The following is a 23,457-nucleotide window of genomic DNA, read 5'->3' as shown; positions in this document are numbered from 1 at the left end:
GCTTCTTGGTGTCCCTCATTGTGAGGGATGCAAAGTGAGTGCCTCGCCCCCCACAGCAGGCCAAAGGAGCATGGCTCTGATTTCTAGGGGAGTTTCTCTCAAGGAGCCAGGACCAAGGAGAGAGAAATACCCCCTACCAAGGGCTGGGAAGGGGGGCTTTCTGCCTGTGGCCTGTGTTCTGGACTGAAGCCTCTGAGCCCCACTTCAGTAGTTCCCAGGTTCTCCCTCCTCGAACCCTGCCTTCTATGGCAGGCAGGCAGGTACTCCACCGACTAGTGTCTTTAAAATTCTCCCAAATTCAGGAAGGTTAGAGCTGGAAGGGACAGACCTCATGAGATGATCTCTGGATCTAGTCCATCCTCAACATTCTTCAGATGAGGAAACAGGCCCAGATTGGGAGAGGGACTTGCTTAAAGTAAGCTAGAGTGGGTGGAAGACTTAAAGCCAGATCCTCTTAAGTCCAGGGTTGACCCATGACCATGTGCCGTCTGATCACAGGTATGTATGTACAAACACACTCCTAGCCAGGGAGCCCCACTGAGATCATCTCTGGACAAACAGCAAGCCCAGAGAGATGTGGGGAAGGAAAGGCCTTGGCCAAAGCCTCCCCAGTGTGCATTAGAAAGTGCTAAGTTTGGAGTTAGCAGAGATTGTCCTGGGTACATTGTACAGGGCAGGGCTGGCTGGGACGTGGGAGAGGGTGGTGAAGGGTGGCCTGTTTGCCATCCCTACTCACTCTCCCATCCCGTGGGAGTTTCTCCATTTCTCCCTCGTCGGGCTTCTCCCCAGTCATGCATCCATTCAGAAAACGTTTGGTGCTAAGTTGGGCCTTGGCTGTACGGATGCAGGTGAGGGGAAGAGCCCTGTCGTCCACTTAGCAGGCCAAGCTTGGGATCTGGATGAGCATCACTTCTGTTGGACCCTAAGTGGGAGCTCCTTGAGGGGAGGCCTTTGTGTCCCCAGTGCTTGGCACAGTGCTCATCATGTGGTAGACACTTCATGCAGGATTGTTAATTGGAGGCAATTTGTAATGGTTTTGCCTGAATTTGTCTGCAGACCCACTTCCTGAATACAGAATACTGAGCAGAAGCAGCCCTGGAGGCAAATGTTAACAGGTCCCTGCCCCTATGTTGTGGAGTAGAGGCTAGAGATGGGCTTTGGAGAGGAAATTAAATTAGAAATTCAGGCCCAAGTCTCTCCTTGCCAAGTCAGCCATGGAGGGACTCAGACTTTCCCAACCCTCCCTTGCATATCTTTTTTAAGGAAGGGGACACTGAGGAAGCTTAGCTTGCTGAAGGTTACTGAGTGAAAAAGGGCAGAGCTAGAATTTGAACTCTGAAGGAATGACTCTCCAGTGGATGGAACCATGCTGTGGAGCCTTTGAATGACAGGCTGTAGGGTCTAAGACCCCTGGGAAAAAGCAATGACTCCAGTCATTGTGTAGGTGGAGGCCTGTGGTGGTGGAATAGTGCCTTATTTTGCTGAATTGCCTCTCTGCTCTGCTTTCATCCTTTCTTACAAGGAAGAGTTGTCCCCCCACTAGTGTAGGGGGAAGCAATAGAATCGGAAATAACAGAATCGCAGAAAGGGTCCCCAGCAGCCATCCAGTCCAACCAGGCACAGAAAGACTGACCATTCAAACCTTTGTGACAAGGGATCATTCAGCCTCATCTTGGAGTCAGCTCACCACCTGCCCAAGTAGCCCAACTGACTTAGGGACAGCCCTCACAGAGTGTTTCCCCCTAAGCCCACCTCCTTCTCTATCACTGTGGAGGGCAACACTATCCTCCTAGTCCTTCAGGCTCCCAACCATCCATCACCAGCTTCAGATCCTTAGTCCAGTCATCCATCCGAAGTCTGGGTCCCTCCTCCTCCTCAAGGAATCTAGAGCCTGGCCCATAGCCTTCCTGTCTACCCCAAACCCTTCCCCCCAACTTGGGAAAATCAAGACATGCATTGGCCTCTCAAACATCCTCAGAATGACCCTAACACCTCAATCTCTCATCCTAAACCTCTTCTCCCTTTCCTAGTCTAGAAAGAGCCATCTATGCCTATTATCTCATGTTTCTCTCCTTCTTACTCACTTTTCCGCATCCACCTTCCAATCCCATCACTTGACTGAAACTGCTCTCTCCTATGTAACCAGGGATTTCTTTATTGCCACTCCAAGGTCCTTTTCTGGCTTCTCATTCTACTTAAACTCTCTCATTAAAAAAAAAAAAGAGTCAGTCATTGATTAGTAGTTAGCCAGTGCTTGGCACATGCCTGGCACATAGAAGGTGCTGAGTAAATGTTTACTGACAGACTAATTTCCCCCTCCCTCCAATACTTCCTTTGTAGGACATGGCTCTCTCCCAGCTCTCCCTGCCTCTGTGACCATTCCTTAACCATTCTTCATCTCTGGATCCCTCAAGTCTCTCTCCTGGGCCCTCTTCTCTTCCTATACATCCTCTTTCAGTGCCTTTATGAGCCCGCATGGGTTTAATGATCATCTCTGTATAAATGACTTCCAGGTCTGTGTCTTTCTTGAGATCCAGGCCTGCAACACCAACAGCCTGCTAGACATCTTCAGCTGGATGTCCCAAATGAAATTTCAAATTCCTCCAGTTCAGAACAGAACTTATCTACCCACCCCTTCTCTCAAATTCTCCGTTTCTTTTGGGGGCACCACTATCCTTTGGTTACCCAGTTCTGTAATTTTGGAGTTATCCCTTAGTAGTAGTTGATGGGTGAGGCTGGGGCTTACCACCTTTCAACACCATTGGAAGGGGGTTGGAAGGAGAGAGGGATGGGATTATCCACAAATATTAAATCATTAATTACCTAGACGTGTTTTACAATGTGCTATCTAGGTGAAAAGGGTGAGTTTGGCATCCAAATCCATGTACCTTTTACCCAGGAACATGCTGATACTTAGATAAATTCTAATTTACTCTGGGTCACTCCACTACCTCAAAAGGCCATGGGGTGAGGGACAGGGGATGTGTGTATGTTGGGTGGGGGGGGGGGTAGGGGCAGGAATATGCTAACACAAGACAGAAAGATTGCTGAAGTTTTGAAATCAAAACTGGGTTGGACTAGCTGAGCTCATAGGTTCCTTGCCAGCTCCTGAGTTTCTGTGAAATTAGGGATGAACTTAAAGTTTGTTTTTGGTTATATTCTTATTTGACTAAATCCAAGCACTGGGTTAGAGTTGAATCATGATAAGGATGAAATCTAATGATTTCTCTTACTTGCTAGAAAGTTCAAACTTTATTTCACTGTTCTGTTCATGAATAAAGTTTCACTTTAATGAAAAATTTAATAACTAATTTTTGGAAAAATCAGTATTTGGCAGCTGCACCTTCAGATTGCAGACCCACCACCTCATCCTCAGACTCAAGCAAGTCCATCCCCATCTGGTGGTTCTTGGGTCTATTCAATCCAGAAGCTGCCTTGCCTGGACTTTTTCAGCATACCCACACAAACTTTTCTATCTCCTCATCCTGAAAGGTCACTTCGGTCCCGGAACTCACACATGCACACCTTGTCACTACCCTCCACTGGGGTATTGGGGGGTGGGGTGGAGAGGAGAGACTTCTTTCTAGAACCTCCATTTGAGGAAGGGGCCTAAGCCAGCAGCCATCTCTTAATTTCCCACCCTGCTAGACTCCTCTGGACTTTCAGGGACCTCCCTCCCAGCCTCCCTTTTCAACTTCCTTTTGTATGTAAGCTCCTTGAGGGCAGGAACTCAAACATAGTAGGTGATTCTAAGTATTTATGGACTGTTTAATGACAGAGGAGAACAGAGAAAAGAACTCTAGTCCTTAGTGTCCCATGGTGTACCATGATTCTGCGTTACAATATGACAAGTCTGATTGATGCTTTCTTCCACTTTCACTGCATTTTCAAGGGTTCTCTCCTATATGAATTCTCTGATGTCTTGCAAGAGATGAACCACTGGTGAAGGCTTTCCCACATTTGGTACATGTATAGGGTTTCTCTCCAGTGTGAACTCTTTGGTGTTGTATAAGGCGTGAACTCTGTCTAAAGGCTTTTCCACATTCACTACATTTATAGGAATTCTCTCCTGTATGAATTTTCTTATGCTGATTAAGTGAAGAGCCATTGGTGAAGGCTTTGCCACATTCCTCACATTTGTATGGTTTCTCCCCAGTATGAATTCTTTGGTGTATATTGAGTCCAGAAAATCGAGTAAAGGCCTTCCCACACTCACGACAGTGATAAGATTTTTCTCTACTGTGAATTCTCTGATGCTGACCAAGGGAAGAGCTGTGGCTGAAGGCTTTGCCACATTCATCACATTTGTAAGGTTTTTCTCCAGTATGAGTCCTCTGATGTACAATAAGAGTAGAGCTGTCAAAAAAGGCTCTCTCACATTCATTACATTTATAAGGCTTCTCTCCAGTGTGACATTTCTTATGCTTAATCAGGGATGTGCTGATGTTGAATGCCTTCCCACATTCATGGCATTTATAGGGTTTCTCTCCAGTATGAACTCTCTGGTGTTCAGTAAGTTGTGAAACCCAGATAAAGCCTTTCCCACATTCATCACATTTAAAGGGTAACTCCCCACTGTGGTGAAGTCTCTGATGTTTAGGAAGGGAGGACTTCCGGCTGAAAGCCTTTTCACATTCATGACACTTATAGGGTTTCTCTCCAGTATGAGTCCTCTCATGCTTTGCAAGAGAGGAACTATTGTTGAAGGCTTTTCCACATTCATCACATTTATAGGACTTCTCTGTAATATGAGTTTTCTGATGCAATAAAAGGTAAGAGCCCAGACTGAAAGTTTTTCCACATTCATTACACTCATAAGGTTTTTCTCTAGTATGAATTCTTTGATGAAGTGAAAGGGATGAGCTGAGTCGGAAGGATTTCCAACATTCTTTACATTCATATGGTTTTTCTCCAGTGTGAACTACATGATGCCGAATAAGGTATGATCGATGACTGAAAACTTTCCCGCATTTAGTACATTTATAGGGCTTCTCCCCACTGTGAGTCCTCTGATGTAAAGAAAGAGTTGAGCCCTGACTGAAGGCTTTCCCACATTCATTACATTTATAGGGTTTCTTTCCAGTATGAATTCTCTGATGTACTGTAAGGGATTTGCTATGGCCAAACATTTTCCCACATTTGTTACATTTGTAGGGTTTCTCTCCAGTATGAATTCGCTGATGCCCAGTAAGTTGTGATATATAGAAAAAGGCTTTTCCACAATCATTACACTTATATGGTTTCTCTCCAGTATGAATTCTTTGATGTCTATTAAGGCAAGAAATTCGGGCAAAGGCTTTCTCACAGTCGTTACATTTATAGGGTTTCTCTCCAGTATGAATTCTCTGATGTTCAGTAAAGTGTGAAATCCGGGCAAAGGTTTTTCCACAATCATTACATTTATGACACTTCTTCCCTGAATAGATTTTCAGGTGATTAATTAGGTCTGAATTTTGTTTGTGTCTCTTTCCATGTTTATCCCATATCTGAGTTTTTCCACCAAGAATGTTTTGTTGCATATTGAGAGGTGATCTCAAACTGAAGCTTCCTGTCAAATCTTTAATTTCTTGGTCTCTCTCCTCAGTAAAAATTTTCTCATAGGGGACATTCATTTCCTCACAAAGTCTCTCCTTGTTTCCCTGACACTTCTCCAACATGTCTTCATATTTCTCCCAGGTTTTTCCCAACTTATGCCAAGGTCCATCCATTATCATCCACTTATATGGCTCTTCCTCAGTAAAGCCTTCCTTCGGAGTTGGTACTCTGGTCTCTGGCCTTGACTTCCAGGCTGAAAGATATAAAAAAATTCAAATTTCTCATGCTAGAAAAAAGAAAACAGCAGCACTGAAAATGGGATGGAATATGGAAGTTTGAAAGCTCTCAGACAGAAAAGGGAGGGGGGGAGGATGTCAGCAAGATAAAGATGGGATATGAGAAGGGGAGAGGGGACAGCTTATGACTTTCAGAGCTGGAATGAATCCCAAAGCCTGAATGGAGGGGAAATTGGGCTTCTGTTTGGTGCTAGAAGGTAGACAAAACCAGGATGTATCAAATTCCAAGAGTCACCAAAATGGATACCCAATGCCTTCTTCAAGTGCAACTGCAAATGACTCTGACCAAAGGAATCTCAGAAATTTGCACAGGATACTGAAGTCCTCAAGGACAAAGGTGGTGTCTTCATTGCAAATGCTGATCAAAGGTGAGGAACATTTTATACCATTTTATAACATTTTTGTAATTTCAGTAAGGGCCAGGGCCTGAATTAATGATCAACTGGAAGAAGAGCCTGGACCTGGGCTTCTTTGTTCTCTGAAGTTTGCTCAGAGAATACCTTTTTCTCTTTCAATAAGGCCAGATTGGGCTGACCTAAGAACAGTCCTTCCCCTGTTAATCAGTAAAGGATGAGACCCTAATCCCGAGAAACTACCTCACTTAATATTTTACAGGCATATACTATTGTGTGGGATGAGTGAAGACCTCTCATAAAAGGGAACAAATTAGATAAATAGAAATAAGTAGGATAGTGAGTCCCATTTCTCTACTTAGATATTTTCCCCTCCACAAGCCTAGCTAGTGACCATAAGGCCCCCGAGATTAAGAACAGGTCCTGTGTATTTACCTAATGGCAAGAGGCCTGGAAGAAAGAAGGGTTGAGGTGAATAAGTCAGCAACCATAAAATTCTCTGAGGATAAGCATAAGACACAGGATACTCACCCCTGTACATTGACCCCAAGATAAGAGAACCTCTGTTTGGGGAAGAATGGATGGAAAGCCGAAAAGCCAGGTGCAATATAGATGTGCAGGATTAGGTAACTAACAACTAATTCCTGCCTGTCACCGATAACCGAAGTGTTTGTTTAATCGTCATTGTCATTTAAGACAGATTTACTACCTTGAAATTGATAGTAGAATGAAGTAAGGATGGTGGGAGGTTTATGACTGTGGCCTGCTTGTAAAAATAACTATACTGTTTGCCCCTGGGTAGATTTATCGCATCTAGATTGTACCCTCAAAGCTTACGTCTGCAAGCTGAGAGGAAGAAGGTTGGGAGGGGGAATTGCGATTAGGGACCTATATAAACACCCCAATTTTCTGTGTCCAGTGCGCTCTGACACTGAGAGGACCCCCAAGTCCTCTCGATGTCCGGGTGGCCCTTTCCTGCAGGATCGTAATAAATTTTCCTTTCTACTTTCACCTTGAGCCTCTGTTGTTAATTTTTGGATTCGTAAGATCCATCCCACACAGTTGGAGGTCCCACCGAGATTTAGTCCTCGCCTGGGAGGAAGCTGTCCCGCTGCGACCCCTGGGGGCAGGGTACCCACTCCGTTTTTCCGGAGGCCCTGGGGTTTCCCTGGGGGAGAGCTCTTCCTGGCAGGACAAAAGATCTCGAAGAGAGGAACTCGGAGAAAGTAGAGACGAAATAGAACGGAGCTCCTGATTGTGCTAGCGAAGATTGCAGAGACTGCAGAGACAGCTGAGGAAGCTGGGTTGCTGATCGGTCCGTAAGTGGTGTGCACACGGCCCAGGGCAATGGGGCCTTGGGTGACCGGGAGGGGACGAGAGAGGGAGAAACTAGACAGTTGGTGTCTGTAGGGTCCCTGTCCCCCCCGGATAAGACTTTGGGAAGTCTTGAGAAAGGAACAGTGTAAGACAGCTAATATCCCTGAAGCTAATATCCCTACTCTCTGGGAGTAGGCTTAGAGATGCTGGGATAGAAAAAGAGAAAAAAGGAATCTGGGGATGTCTGGCAATCCCCCCTGAGCTTTTGGATTCTTTCTGTGGATTTCTCTCTGTATCTGTCTGTGTTTCTGTGTGAAGAGAGTGTGTTATCTCTAAGAGTGCAGCCCTTTCTTTCCCCTTCCTCTCTGATTGTGGCAGCAGGCAGCATCAGAGAGCGGGAGGGGGAGAAAGAGAGAGAAAAGTATTTTTAGGTGGAAAAGGGAAGTTGAAAAGGAAGTAATTAACAAAAGAAAGGTCCCTGGAAGGCTGGGGAGAAAAGGAAACAGGTTGAGAGACTGAACAGTCACTCATTAAAGAGAGTAAGAGAAGTGTCAGGAAGATATAATCTATTTGCATGGACAGTGTGAATAGAGGTTTTGAGAGTAAAAGTTTTGGAAACTTTTGGGAAGTTGTAGGAAAAGTGCTCTTTCTTTTTCCCTCCATTCCAAGTTCTGGCCAAATTTGGGGTGGAGAGAAATAAGAGAGAGTGGGAAACTTTTCCCTCAGATTTAAGGGAAATGTGTTATTCCTGATTGGATAAAGAAAGTTTTTAAGGAGTGAACACAGGAGTGAAATTCACCCAGGTGAAAGTTAGTTGTCCTGTCTCTGACCGAGCCAGGGCTGCGATAAAAGTTAGAGCAGCTAAAACCTTTTAGCAGATTCCCATCCTGGATCAGATAAGGGAAGAAAGTAATGGTAAGGAATTTGAGATTATCCTCCTCTGATTGGGAAAATGGGGGAGGCAAGCAGAGGAACCTCTCCTCTCAAGCCCCCAAGTTCTTGCCGCCACACAAAGGGACGTGGCCACACCTCTCTCAAATTCATGGGGCATTTTAATTTGGCTAAAGCTAATATTTAAGGTATTGATGTATTAATGTATGTATTTATATATATTAATGTATTAATATATAAATACCAGAAGTAATTGGATTAATAATTTCTATATGTGATAATCTGAAAACGTAATTGAAGTCATCTTATTTCTAAATTGTATTTTTATAGTTCTCTTAAGCTGTAAATTTGAGAAACCCTTGTGAGGTCTAAATTTTGTCATGTATATGAATTGGTCTTTAAAAAGGGTATGATAAAAATGTGATAGTTTGAAACTGTTATATCTGGTTATGAGCAAGTAATATTACTTTTAAATCTCCATGTGTTGGTAATGAGATTGATGTTTCTATAATCTGAAATTTGTTAGAATTGTATTAGGTTAAGAAGCTGGACAATTGCTATAACCTAAGAAATCCAAGTTTTGTCTTTATCTAAAAGGAAGTTCAGCTAAAATTGTTTTTGCTATAGATCAAGTATTTATACAGGCCCTGTTTAAACAAGAATCTCCTCTTGCAATTTCAGTCAATTCAGGATACATTATAAACTGTTAAGAAATGTAATTTTATAATCTTTACAATGCTAAGAGTATTGGGCCTTAGAAATTAAAATGTTACCACTAGTGATTATGACTCCAGATTTGATTTGACCTATGTTGTTAGAAAAAAAAAAAAACAATTCCTCTTATAATCTGGATGTTGTTATATTAAGAATTGAAATTGAGGTTTAACTGAAACAAAGATAAGGCTAATTTAATTGGGTATGTTCTTAACTTAAGAAACTAAGTGTCCTCCACATTGCAACATCTTTTTAACTAAGGAACTTTATAATATCTAGGAATTCTGTATAAATATTTGAGAATGAGGACATCTTCCACCAACTTAGTTAATGAATTCTAATGTTTAAGGGTTAATTTGCTTTAAGGAAAGAAAAAAAAGAGATGTTATCATTTTAAAACTTTCCAAATAATTTTCTTCAGAAAAGTTTAGTGAGTATTCTTTTTAACATCAGGATGAAAAGTATTTTGTGATCTTAAGCAAGTTAGAGCTTACCAGTGTGTATAAGATTTAATTCCTAAAAGTGTCCCTTTCCTCCAGAATGAGTAAGCAGGGACATAAATCCATCAGCCTGTGAGGTTGGTCATTAACCTCTTTGTTTTGTTTAGGAAGCTGGAATGGGATTCCAGTATAGACAGTTATGTCAGTAAGAAGTACTATTTTACGAGCTATTTTGTCTTATGGTTGAAACATAAAGGAAAGCTGAATAATGGGTTTGAGAGATTTGGAAAAGATAAATAAAGGTTTGATTGGAAATACAAAAGGCATATAAGGAGGTCTGGGGACAAATGGGAGTTATTCAAGCCCTTCCTGTCCCCTACATAGTTGTTATGTTGAGAAAATATGAGGAAGTATTTTAGGAGACAGAAAAGATATGTACATTGATTTGATAATTATTAGCTCAATGAAATTTGGGACAGTACTATCTGAAGGACATTCATTTGCTTTTTAAGATTCTATGGGACTTCGATTTACTATTATTTTAAGCTCTGATTACAGGTATAGGTCACATGAAGCCAGTAGTGGAATGGCAGGCACTACAGACTGAGAATTCTTAAAGGTGGATGTCTATGCCTGGGAGAAAGTCTTGAAGATGACCTTGGACACAACCTAGGTAGGATCTTCCTGACTCTATTTCCCAATTCTGCTATTTCCTTTCTGAAAAGGAAAATCCCCACCTGATTACTCCTAAGCCCTGCTTTCAGCATCTAATGGCTATATGATTGGCTAACAGATATGACTCATGCCTGGAATCAAACAGAGCTAAGGAAGTTCTTTCCTTCTGTTAAGATATATGACATAGTCCCTCTTTCCTTTCATAGCAAATTTATATTATCAAGAAGTTTTGTAAACAATGCTATATCTATTAGATAATAGATAGATACTGGAATATCTCTGAGTCACTACAATGGGATGCAAGAATGAATAGCTTACAATTTTGACCTATATTTCCCCAAATAAATATCATATAGAGATAACATCCTACAAAAGGAGGAGATGATTAGACAAAGATGTAATGTGATAGATGTCTAATTAAATAGGAAAGCAAAATTTGAGAAAATTAACAGGATCAGATTGATTTCTCTAAGAATTATATACAGATGTATATTATTGGTTTATGCTTTGATAAACAGATTTTAAATTTGGATTTTTGCACAAATTGTATAAGATAATGGTAAAAGCAAGATTATTTCTCCTTTATTAAGGTATTTGTCTGATAGTTTAAAAAGGATAGATGAGCTCATTTCTAAAGATTCTTATACCAGGTACAAGGTTTAGGTAGGGATAGAAAACAACAGGTGATATATATATATATAAACTGAAATTCTCTGAAGTTTCAAAAATGGAAAACCAAATTTGAGTGACTGTACTAAGTTATATTAAGTAAGAATTATCCAGTAATAATCAAATGATTGGGTAAATTGGTGCTCTTGTATAGTCATATGAAAGATAATATTCTTTGAAAATATTAATGGGAATAATTTAGAAGTTTGTAAAATAAAGATACAAGTGTAAGGTTGAATCATTATCCCATAGATTAAGGCTGGGATTTAAAGTTACTCTGTATCTATGTGGAGTAAGGCCCTTAAATGTAAAAGCAGTTGGATATTAAGACAAATGGTGTAATTAATTACTGGAATTAAATCAGAGACATTTCCAGTTTGGGAGAAAGAATTTCAATGTGTAAGTCTCTTCAAGAGAGATAAGTTGTAGAATATTTTTGCATTGATGAACAAGTTAAATGTGGTTGTTTGAATTTGAATTCATTCCATGGTCCAAAATGTAAAGATGAAGTTAATATTTGAACCTATCATATTTATATGATTCAGTTCTTGAAGAATATCTCATTCTTTCAGATCAGGCACAGTTAGAGGAGAATAGAAGAGTCTGGGAAACTGATGCAAATGTGTTAGAACAATAACTTATAATCTTAATGGGAAGATTTTATGAACAAGGGAGAAAATGCATGCAAGCTACTTAAGGCTCACTTTAAAGATGTTCCTTAAGAAACTGATTTTTGAAACTTGCCATTCAGAGACTTAATGGGACTGTTAACTGACTGTTTTTCTGAGTCTAACTCCAGGTGTGAATATCAAGGAAGGCTGTCTGAGCCACTGATCTATGATGCAGCAGCAGCTCTGTGAAGGACAGGCGTGGACTGCAGGTATGATTTCATGGTAAAGTTAAGAGAGCAACTGTTCAGCCTGTGCTGAGGTGGGACCCTCTTGACTTGATCCCTTAGCTGAAGCTTGGCAGACTTTGAGCCTGGCTCAATGCAGCTTGCAGTTTGACATAACTTCTACCTGGAGTTGACAGGAAACTAGACTATAAGTTCCTGATCTCTTGGTGGCAAATTTCTATAATCAGAAAGTTTTGTAAGTATAGTAACAGATTTATTAAAATAATTGATTAAGGAACATCTTAGGTTACTATAGGACTGGGACTAGTGTTCCTGTGTGTGGTCCCATATAAATTAAGGGTAGTTTATAAGGGCCTTGTATAAGGTCTTGTAGAAGTTGGGGTCTTTTAATTTCTTGGAAGAAAGAAGGAGTAGATCAAGTGCTTGTGAGAATATTATTTGGTTAATATCAAACTTGTCTAAAGTTTTGTTACAATTAGTCATGTTAAAGGAATGGTTTGTGGTTTATTTTGTAAATGTCATCAAGGAAACATGGCATGACTAAAAGGTTATAGAAATGATAACTCAAAGTTGTGTTGAGGTAACTTTTGTAGGTGAATGGAAGAAAGCTGGTTCCTACAAGAAGACAAGAAGAAGAAGATGCTGACAGGAGACGGGTGGAACAAATACCAAGGGCCAGAGGACTTCATTGATGATGCCAGACAGCTGTATAGGAAAAGACTTTTTGAATCTTAAAGGGACAATTGCATCATTATTTTCTTTTGGGTGTCTGTATCTGTATTGATAAAGGGGACTGCCCCTTTGATTTATCCATGTGTCGATCAGTCCTTCCCATACTTACTTAAAGGGGTAATGAGTGAACCCCAGAAAGGATCATTCAAACTTATAGACCAGCTACTTGGGCTCAAGATGGGAGCCGAGGGTGTAGAACCCCAATTTATATCCTCAATAGGCTAATTAGGCTCTAGGAGAAAATACATCAAGATTGGCGTGAGAGGTCTTCATTGAGCAAATAAAAGAGGAGGGTCTGTGTGGGATGAGTGAAGACCTCTCATAAAAGGGAACAAATTAGATAAATAGAAATAAGTAGGATAGTGAGTCCCATTTCTCTACTTAGATATTTTCCCCTCCACAAGCCTAGCTAGTGACCATAAGGCCCCCGAGATTAAGAACAGGTCCTGTGTATTTACCTAATGGCAAGAGGCCTGGAAGAAAGAAGGGTTGAGGTGAATAAGTCAGCAACCATAAAATTCTCTGAGGATAAGCATAAGACACAGGATACTCACCCCTGTACATTGACCCCAAGATAAGAGAACCTCTGTTTGGGGAAGAATGGATGGAAAGCCGAAAAGCCAGGTGCAATATAGATGTGCAGGATTAGGTAACTAACAACTAATTCCTGCCTGTCACCGATAACCGAAGTGTTTGTTTAATCGTCATTGTCATTTAAGACAGATTTACTACCTTGAAATTGATAGTAGAATGAAGTAAGGATGGTGGGAGGTTTATGACTGTGGCCTGCTTGTAAAAATAACTATACTGTTTGCCCCTGGGTAGATTTATCGCATCTAGATTGTACCCTCAAAGCTTACATCTGCAAGCTGAGAGGAAGAAGGTTGGGAGGGGGAATTGCGATTAGGGACCTATATAAACACCCCAATTTTCTGTGTCCAGTGCGCTCTGACACTGAGAGGACCCCCAAGTCCTCTCGATGTCCGGGTGGCCCTTTCCTGCAGGATCGTAATAAATTTTCCTTTCTACTTTCACCTTGAGCCTCTGTTGTTAATTTTTGGATTCGTAAAATCCATCCCACACACTATGCTATGGAATGTTAATGGTAAATTAAACACAGAAATGCTGGGTTGTAATTTTAACTGACACTTGTCAACACTCTTATCGTATTTACAACCTATTGCATTAAGGAAAATCTTTGTCTTGTATCATGGTAAAACATACATGGGGATCATAAAATTGAGTAACACAAAAACATGCTGAATTGTGACTGTTCTAAAAATATAAAAACCTGTTCATTCTTCTGTATAAGTCAGTCAGAACTTATGTTCTGGCTCCTTGTACGTACAAGTAAGCTAGCTTAGCTAGCTTCAAGGGAATAAACAATATGGATTTTTTTATCACCTACTTTGTTTGCCTCCTTTAACCAAACTTACAGGTTAACAAAGGCAAAGACTTCTTTAGGGGAGATTAGCTAGGTAAGAATGCACTTGCCTCGAATCATAAGGATCCATTCCAATGAGTATTAAATGGAAAAGATCCAGGGGGGAGGAAGAAAGTCACCAATGCATATCCACCCCGCTAGGTATGAGAGGGGCACTAAAAAAGACCAAGTCAGCTAGCCCCGTGGAAACCTAGGAACTCACAGGAGACAAAATCTAAGAAGGGCAAGAAGTGTAAGATGACCAAAAGGGGTCATTTTCAAATAATCCAAGAAAAAAAGAGGGAAATTAAGGGCAAGTGCCTGTGTAGTGTGTATGCCCCAATGATTTAAAAAAAAATCAAGGAGAGAGGATTCTGGGAAGATGGTGGAGTAGATCAGAAAATTCCATGCTCTCCAGATTCCCCCCACAAACAAGATAAAATAGAGCCTGAATGCAAACACAGAGCAGTTAAATGTAAACAAGAGTTGGGGCAGAACAGTGGTCCTCCTGCGACAATCAGAGAAGATCCACAGAAAAATCCCAGGACAAGGTTTGGTCCCTGTGGCTGGTAAACACCTCCAGGCTAGTTCCCTGAAATGGCAAGCAGTGAGCCCTGGAGCTACCTGGGCTGGGAGGTAGCCTCAGCCCCAACCACAGGAACTTTCACCTCCCAGACTGCCTCTGAGCCAGGGAAGACTGAGGGAACTTCTAATGATAAGGGAAACCAGGCCCAGCTGTGCTGCCAAGATGTGGCCCTGGGTGAGAAGGAAACCAGAACATGCCCAGTGAATGCAGAAACACTGAAGGATGGCTGTGGGCACTTAAATGAGGTTAGAGTTCTTGGTTTTGGTTCCAGGCCAGAGGGGAGAACTGAAGGAGGATCTGACGCCAGAGGCATGATCTCCCATATTCCAGGACTAGAGGTGATTACAATAACAAGCTGATGCTATACCTTTAAAAAAAAAAAGCAGACAAAGGAGAAAAAAATCTACAGAAAGTTACTATGGGAATAGAGAAGACTGGGCTTCATCTTCAGAGGAGGATACTGAAGCAAAAAAAAAAAAGCCTCTCCTACCCTAAAGTGTAATGTCAAATGGTCACCTCTCCAAAAAGAATTCATAGAAGAAATTAAAAAAGACTTCAAAAATAAAATGAGGGAGAATGAGAAAATTTTTTTAAAAAGAACAACCCAAGAAAAACAAGATTATGAAAATCAACCAATTAGAAAAAGAGACCCAGAATCTTAAGGAAGAAAACGACTCTTTGAAAATTAGAATTGGGCAAGGGGAAGCCAGTGAAGTTGTAAAAGACAAAGAAATAATAAAACAAAATATAAAGAATGAAAAATAGAAGAAAATGTAAAGCATCACATAAGAAAAACAACCAATCTGGAGAACAGATTAAGAAGAGAAAACATAAGAATAATCGGATTACCTGAAAGCTACAATCAAAAAAAAAAAGAATATTGATACAATAATACAAGTGTGGAAAATATTATACTATTTTATATCATTTCTAATTTCAACTAGACCCAGAGCCTGAATTAATGAGTAACTGGAAGAAGATCCAGGACCTGGGCTTCTTTGTTCTCTAAAGTTTGCTCAGGAAATACCCTTACCTCTGTCAACAAGGCCAGATACCTGTTAGCCATTAAAGGATGAGACCCTAAACCAAGAGAGACTACCTCACTTAATATTAACTGACCTTTGTCAACATTCTTTCCATTAAGGAAAATCCTCTTCTTGTATCATGGTTAAACATACATGGGGGTCATAAAAATGAGGTCATACAGGCTTGCTAGGTCTGCTAAAATAACGTATAAGTTTTCTCATTGCTTTGTTCAGGCAGCCAGAGCTTATGCTCTGACTCCTTGTACGTACAAGTAAGCTAGCTTAGCTATGCTTTAAGGGAAAATAATAAACAACATGGATTTTTCTATCACCTAGCTCCGTTGTTTCCTTCAACCAAATTTTCAGGTTTAACACAAGAAATAATTAAAGAAAACTATCCTGAAGAGTTAGAACAAGAGGGGAAAGTAGAAATAGAAAAAATCCATTGATCACCACTTGAAAGAGATCCTATGAGGAAAACCTACAGGAATATCATAGTCAAATTCCAAAACCCCCAGCCCAAGGAGAAAATATTATGAGTAACAAGAAAAAAACAATTTAAATATGGTGATGCCACAATGAGAATCACACAAGACCTAGCAGCAGCAACACTAAAAGACCACAGGTTTTGGAATACTATATATAATGAAGAGCAAAATAACTGGGGTTGTGACATATCCAGCAAAGTTAAGGATAATCCTGAATTTTTTAAAAAGGATATTTAATGAATTTCCAGACTTTCCGGATTTTGATTAAAAAAATAAAAATAAAAGTACTCTGAACTTAATAGAAGATGTGACATATAAGATCCAAGAGAAATATAAGGTACATATCAAAGACTAATTAGAAGGGACTCAATAGACTATTTACTTTTTATATGAGGAAATGTAAACCATGTGTCTAAGAATGTTATTAGTAATGGGGTAGTTCAAAAGAAAGATTGGGGTAGACCTGAGTATGATGTGATTCTAAAAAGTAAAACCATTTAGGAAAAGTTACAAATAGTAATTATCTTATACAAATAAGATGTGAGAGGAAGAACTGACATAGAGGCATTTGATGGGAAGAAGGGCTGGTAGCTCTGGAACCCTACTCTCATCAGGAATGGGTTAAAGAGCGAACAATGCATATATATCTAGAAGGGTACAAGTCTTCTAAATTCAGAAAGAAATAAAAGGCTAAGGGGATAGAGAGAGAGGAGAGGATAAAGGAGGGATTTTTAGAGGGGAGGTTGAGGGAATAGGATAAAGGGAGGGTAACAGAAGAGTGTTTAGATTAACAGGAATGAGAGGATAAGAGAGGGATCCTTGGAGTGTGGCTAGGTTAAGTAATAGGAGGGCAAGGTAGTGGGTTGAAGTAAAGTAGGGGAGTTAGGAGGAATAGGAAATAAGATATACACACAAACATAAAATAAAGATCAGGAACAGAATTTATTAGGGAAAAAAAGAGCAAGGATAGTAATCATGATCTCAAACAAAGTGAAAGCTAAAATAGGTTTAATAAAAAGAGAGAAACAGGGAAACTACATCAGCCATATTAATCAATATTGTTTGAGACTAGTTAAAATAACTAGCCAGTATAAGGTTGGAATATTGTTGTGGTGTAGGAAATGGCAAGTTGGTGGGCTTAGAAAAATAAGGAGAAACATGGAACTATGAAAGAAGAGGTCATCCATCCTCAGAGAAACAGAAGACAAATAAGTGTGGTACAGTCTTACATAGATGCATAGGAACGTATATGTCTATATATGAGTATTATTATAGATATCTAAGGGCATGTATGTGTATGGAAGTGTACTTGTGTATATGTATGTATTATATCTTTGTATGTGTATGTATGTATGTATATGTGTGTATATATGCATGTGTTTATGCATGCATGTATGTGTTTGTATGCATGTGCATTTATGTGCATGTGTGTATGTTTCTGTGTATGTGTTCGTATGCAGCATATGCATGTGTGCATGTATATGTATATGCATTGTGTGTGTATATGCATTGTATAGGTTTCTATGTATGCATGTGTGTTTGCATGTATGTATATTTATATGCACATGTGTATGTTTGTGTGTGTTCGTATGCAGTACACGTATATGTATGTGTGTGTTTGTGTGCACGTATATATATGCATGTGTGTGTTTGTATGTATGCATATGTGTGTATATATAAATATATCCAAGTTTATTTGTAGCCGTCTTGGGGGGCAGGAAGGAAGAAGGGAAAAAAACAACGCACAGCAGAGAACAAAAGAAAATGTATGAGGGAGCAAAGGAAAGCTGGACAGCTCTGAACACAAGGGCAGTATTTATCATATGGCTTTCTGGAAATGGAAATTTCTTGCTGTCTATTTTGAATCCTCTCTCATGTTCTGCTATGCACATGGCGATGTTTTTTATTATTTTGTATTTAAGTTTTAACATTTAAGTTTATAATGTTTCTTTTTCTTTTCTTATTGTATATTTAAGCTTAAAATAAATTAATAAAAAACAAAACAAAAAATCAGGGTAGAAGTGGAACAAACCTCCCAATCTGCCTAGGAAAAAAACCCAAGCCCTGCACAGAATGGAATGAAGAGGTGGATGGGGAGGCAATGCTGAAGGGAAGGAGGGAGTGACTAAGACACTGCCGAATGGCTCCGGGGAATGGCCGAGTGACTGGCTCCACATGAACGGCATGTCAGCTTCTGTAGGGCTGCTATCGTGTCTCCCCCTAAGACTCTCCAGAGCCCCTGGGTTGGACCAGAGGAAGCCTAAGGTCTCTTCTAGGTAGGGGTCTAGGAAGAAGGGTGGCCTCTCTCCCTTACCTGACCAGGTGCTGAGAGGGGCTGCTCTCTGGGCCCTCTGTGCCTTATCCCTGGGCTCCAGCTGGGAGACCACCTTTGGTTTGGAAATGGGAAGCCCTGCATATGGAGGGAGAAAAGAGGACCTGGGTGTTTGGGCAAGGGATAGAGCTCTCCCCAATCCAAGCCCCAGCCCTTATTTGGGAAGGAAGAGAAGCCCCAGTGTGGAAGCCCAGAGGAGGGGGCATGGGACCTCTGCCAGCACCCGAGTGTTATGCCTGGGAAAGCGGTGAAGAGCATCAGGGCACCACAGGCTGTCACAGGGCTGATGGGGCAACATGTGTGGGGGCCAGGCTAGGCCTTGAGGGTGGAAAGAGGCCTGGGAGATCCAGCCTCAGGAGCCACACAGCATCCCAAGGATGACAGGAGAGGAAAGCGTGATGGTCCCAAGCAGCAGGCTGAACAGGGTGAGAGGTAGATGGGAGCCACCTTACCCAGGGACACCAGGTTCTGGTAGGTCTCCAGCATCACGTCCCGGTACAGCTCCCTCTGAGCGAGGCCCAGACTTCCCCACTCCTCAGGGGTGAAGTCTACAGCTACATCCCTGAAGGTCACAGGCTCCTGAAATAAAGAATCTGCAGCGAGTATGACCCAACCAAAGATGGTCTGTCAAGTGAAGCCCCGCGATGGGGCTGGGGAAGGTGTACAGGGAGGGGCCTGACCATGGTGGAGTTGCTGGGGGAAGTTGTGGCCTGAGCCTCAGAATGATGCCTCAGTCTGGTGCCAGCAGGCAGGCCCGGAAGGGCAGGACTCCCTCCATAGCTGTGGGCTGGGCCACCTTTGCTGGAGTCTCTAAGCTGAGATGTGGCCAGGCCAGGCCCTCTGAGCTTAGCTTCTGTGCCCCAACCTTCAAATCCCAAGGCCTCTCTGGGCAGACCTTTGCCTCCTGCACCCCTGCCTGAGGACCACCATGGCTGCCAAGAAAGGGCCAGGCACGGAGCCAGCTTTCCAGGAAGAAGGAAGCAAGCATTTAGGCAGCACCTGCTGTGCACCAAGAGCTTGACAACAACAGTCACACAAGGTAGGTGCTATTTTGCTAGTATCACCATTATACAGACAGGGAAACTGAGGCAGAGAGGTAAAGTGACTGGCCCAGGGTCACAAAGCTAACCTCACTCTCATCTGAACTAATCAAAGGAAGGAAGAAAACACACACACACACACACACACACATGCGCGCAGACACACACACACACACACACACACACACGCAGAGCTGTGTATAAAAATACATTTCACTCAACAGGGAAAGAGGAGGAAAAAGGAAAAGGGGGGATAAGGAGGGCCTCCTAAGGGAGGGTCTGGTATTAACCAAAACCAGCTCTGACGATGGATGAAGGCACGCACGGCTCCTCCTGAGGTGACAAAGAACAGGGACCAGGAGTCCCATCCATGGGGCTGGGCCAGGCAGCTTTCAGGTCATCAACACGAGGGCAGACGCAGGGAACAGTGTCAGAGAAGCCCAGGAAGATGGGCACCAACTGAAGCAGAGGGAGGGGACAGAACATGGGGAAGGAGGCGGACGACAACGACCACGTGCCAGAGACGGTTGGGTCTGAGACACGCAGGGGCAGCCACGGGACCCACAAAGACTCAAGATGACACATCCCACCCTCACCCGCTTCTGACAAAGAGGAGGAGGAGGATTTCGGGTCTCAGTGTGCAGAATGAGGCAGGGATGTGGATACATATTCAGTGTAATTTAAAATGAATAAAATCTGTTAAAATTTTTAAAAGAAATGGGCTTTCAAGTCGGTGGCTCAAATCCCACCTCTGACACTAACCCTAACTCAAATCCACTGCATTTGGGCCTCGCTTCCTCCTCTGCCCAGTGGGCTCCTGCAGCTCCTCCACCCTGGCCAGGCCAGTCACTGCCTGGGCTCTGCTCACATTTGTACACAATCCTACTTTTTGATATCTTTCCTTCTTGTATCAATTCCTTCCCAAGAGGTCATTCCCTGCCCCTGCCAGCCATCCCTTGTAACACAATGACAGAGAGAAAAAAATGGCATTTGCTCTTGGGCGACCCAGCGGTGCCGCTACCACTCCTGACCCATCCCACCAGAGAGCAGCTGCCTCATAGACCTTGGCTGGGGACTTGGCTGCCCCACAGCAGACCACCCTCCTCAGGAAGGCCCTCCTGACATCCAGCCTGCAAGGTTCACCTGCTGCCCTTCGGTCTGCCCAGAGTCACCGTGCCCACTGTATAACTACCCTTCAGAGATTTGAGGACAGCTTTCATATCCCTTTCCTCAGACCCCCGAGCAGCCTCTTTTTTCCAGGTGAAGGATCTTGGTTCAGTCCAGACCCTCGGGCCAGCCTCAGCTGGCCAGGGGTTCCCATCCTCACCGAGCCCCTGCCTCTCCTCCCAAGCTTCTGACCCTCTTCCATCTGCTGACCATACCACCAATAGGATGCTGGAGCTGTCTTTCCCATGTAGAGGATGGGAATGAGGGGCTTGGACCTGGGTTCCCTCAGGTCTCCAAACCTCAGGCTTACCCCCCCACCCTAGCACCTCTGGAGGAAGTCGGACCTGGGGGCCTGGGTCAGACACACAGCCCCCAGCAGCTTTTGATTACCCAGGTGCTCGCTGGGAAGAGACAGGACCATTATCTCCACTGAGGCAAAGCAGCCAAAGCTCAGGCCACTGACCATGGCCACTGGGGGCACCAGAAGAGAGGAAGCCCGCTCACCTGGGGCGTGGCTGTCAGCAGCCCTGGGGTCTCTCCCATCTCCTGTGGAGTGCCTGCTGTGGGAAGGGCCAAGTCCTGAGAATGCAGAGCTGGGGAAGGGAAAGCAGCTATGAGGTGGAGAACCTCCAGGCCAGGCCCCCTCCCCAGGGGGCAGCCAGCACCCAGGAGAAGCAGGAGCTCTGACACTGCTCCCCAAGGCCCAGGAGGGCCTGAGCTCTGGCCTGTGTCCTCGGACACAGTGCCTAGATGGCTCCACGTGAGTGCTTGGCTTGGCTCAGCCAGGGGTTTGGAGCTGACAGTGGAGGAAACTGAGACCCAGAGCCAAGCTGTGGAGGCTCCCAAGACCCAGCCCTGTCTGTCTTCAGCAGCTACCTCAGGCCCTAGTGCTGAAGCCCCAGAGGCAGGAGGCAGGGGCTCCACAGGATCCTCAGACCAGGCTAAGCTGAAGCAGGCCTCTCCTTTCTCCTCTAGCTGCCAGGGCTCCAGAATAGAAGGCCCCACCCAACTCTCCTTCATGCTCTGCCCCAGGCCTGCTCCCTCCCCTGCATAATGGCGAGGGGGAACCCCTTGGGCCTGGCCCCCAGGGCTGCTCTGAGGACCCCATCCCTCTGGCCTTCAGCTTTCTCCTCCACAAAGCTGGAGGGAGCCTGAGCCTGTGGCATGGCCCCCGGGTACCTTTGGCCAACCGGGGCTGCCTGGCTCTCCCGGACTCCAGGGTCCTGTCCCTCAGCATTTCTTTGTCACTGGGGGCAAAGGCCATAGCTCCCACCATCATGGCAATCTGTCCTGGAAGGGTACAGGATGAACCCCATGGAGAGGGGCCTAGCAGGCAGGGGTGTTCAGAGAGGAGGGAACGTAGCACAGGGCCTCCCTCCCCACCCAGGGCCCCCTCATCTCGCACCCCCTGCTCCGGGGGCAGGCCCTCGATGGAGAGCCAGGCCCTGAGGGCCTCTGCCTGAAGTGGCTTCCCCTTGGTGAAGAAGTCGCTGGCAGGAGGCTCAGCACCTTCTGTGGCCTCTTCAACATCAGTCTTGAGGAGCTGGTTCCCCAGGGACCCTGTCGCCCACATTTTCTCCAGCGACTGTTTGCAAACTGGGAAGTGCCTGTAGAGAAGGCCGGGGTCAGATGAGGCCCATCTCGAGGCCTCCAGGCAACTCCAGCTCATTTCCCTGACTGGGGGCCTCTCCTGAAGGACTTCTGTCCCCACCATGATCAGTGATCCTCTGATCACTGCCCCAGGCTCCAGTCCGAGCTTCCAGATGTCCAAGCTCAAAGGTCCAACAGCTGCAGAAACCTGGCTGGAGAGGACCGCCCAGCTCCGCTCCTGACTGGCTGGCCCCTCCTGACTGGCTGGCCTTGCTCTCCCCCTCCTGACCAGTACCCCCTTCTCTTCCCTGCCTATTCTCTGTAAAATCCCACTTCTCGTGCAGCTCCATGCAGCTCCGTAGGCACACTGCACCAGAAGGTGGCTGATGTCCATGCTCTGGGCTCTGACCTTCACATAGGTGCGTCTGCTCTCTGAACATAACAAACCTTAGAGAACTCTCTGTCTCATCGATGGGGTGAATGACCACACGACCCAATCAACGGGCTCTTGGATCATTCTTCCTCATGGGCCTCAGCTTGCCCATCTTCCAAACAAGAGTTGAAATGGCCTCAAACATGCCTAAGTGTCTCTCAGATTTAAATCCTGTGGCAGTGTTTCTGATTCTGCAACCAAATCTCATTGTTCCTCTTCGGGCCGCAGTTTTCTGTCCAGGAGATGGGGGGGTGGGGCTCCCCATGAAACAACAGAGCCCAGGATTCCTAAATCTAAATCCTCTTACCCTGGGACACAAAGATGCTTCTTGATATGGCAGCTGAGTGCAGGATCGATCCGAATCTGCCATCCTGAGTCTCTGCCCACAAAGGTGCCCGCGTCTGTCCTGGCTAACTCTCACGCTCAATCTCTCCTCCTCCAGAAGGCAGTCTACGAGCAGGGACCCCGCTTTCTCTCCTCTTCTGCTCCCTTACGATCTGACTTCTCATCATTCCACTCCAACTGACCCCTCCAAGGTCACCGCTGCCCTTTAGTGGCCAAACCCCAGCGCCTCATCTCAGGCCTCATTCTCCCTGGACGCTCGTGTCACTCTCCTCCTGGACTCGTTCCTCTGATGAGCTGATCACTCCTTCTGTCCCCTCTCTTGGGTCTTCAGCCGGGGCTCACCCACTAAGGGTCCCTCGGCCTCCATCCTAGGCCCCCTTCTCTTCTTCTTCTACACTACTTCACCTGGGGAATCTCATCAGCTCCCGTGGCATTAGGGGCCACCTTCCTGCCCCAGTCTCCGCGGACCTCCAGGCTCAATCTCCGACTGGAACTGGATGTCCAGAGACATGGTAAAGGCAAGAGGCTCAAAACACAACTCATTTCCTTT

At 44.1% G+C, this 23,457-nt stretch overlaps 1 pseudogene; it reads right to left on the bottom strand.

Moving 5' to 3' along the window:
* Nucleotides 1-23,457, bottom strand: part of LOC118835921 — an 82,769-nt pseudogene that overhangs the window by 13,863 nt on the left and 45,449 nt on the right.

This window comes from Trichosurus vulpecula, chromosome 2, assembly GCF_011100635.1.
Source record: "Trichosurus vulpecula isolate mTriVul1 chromosome 2, mTriVul1.pri, whole genome shotgun sequence".
Lineage (NCBI taxonomy): Eukaryota > Metazoa > Chordata > Mammalia > Diprotodontia > Phalangeridae > Trichosurus > Trichosurus vulpecula.
The sequence above is the reverse complement of the archived record's forward strand: the minus strand, read 5'-3'. Positions and strand labels throughout refer to the sequence as shown.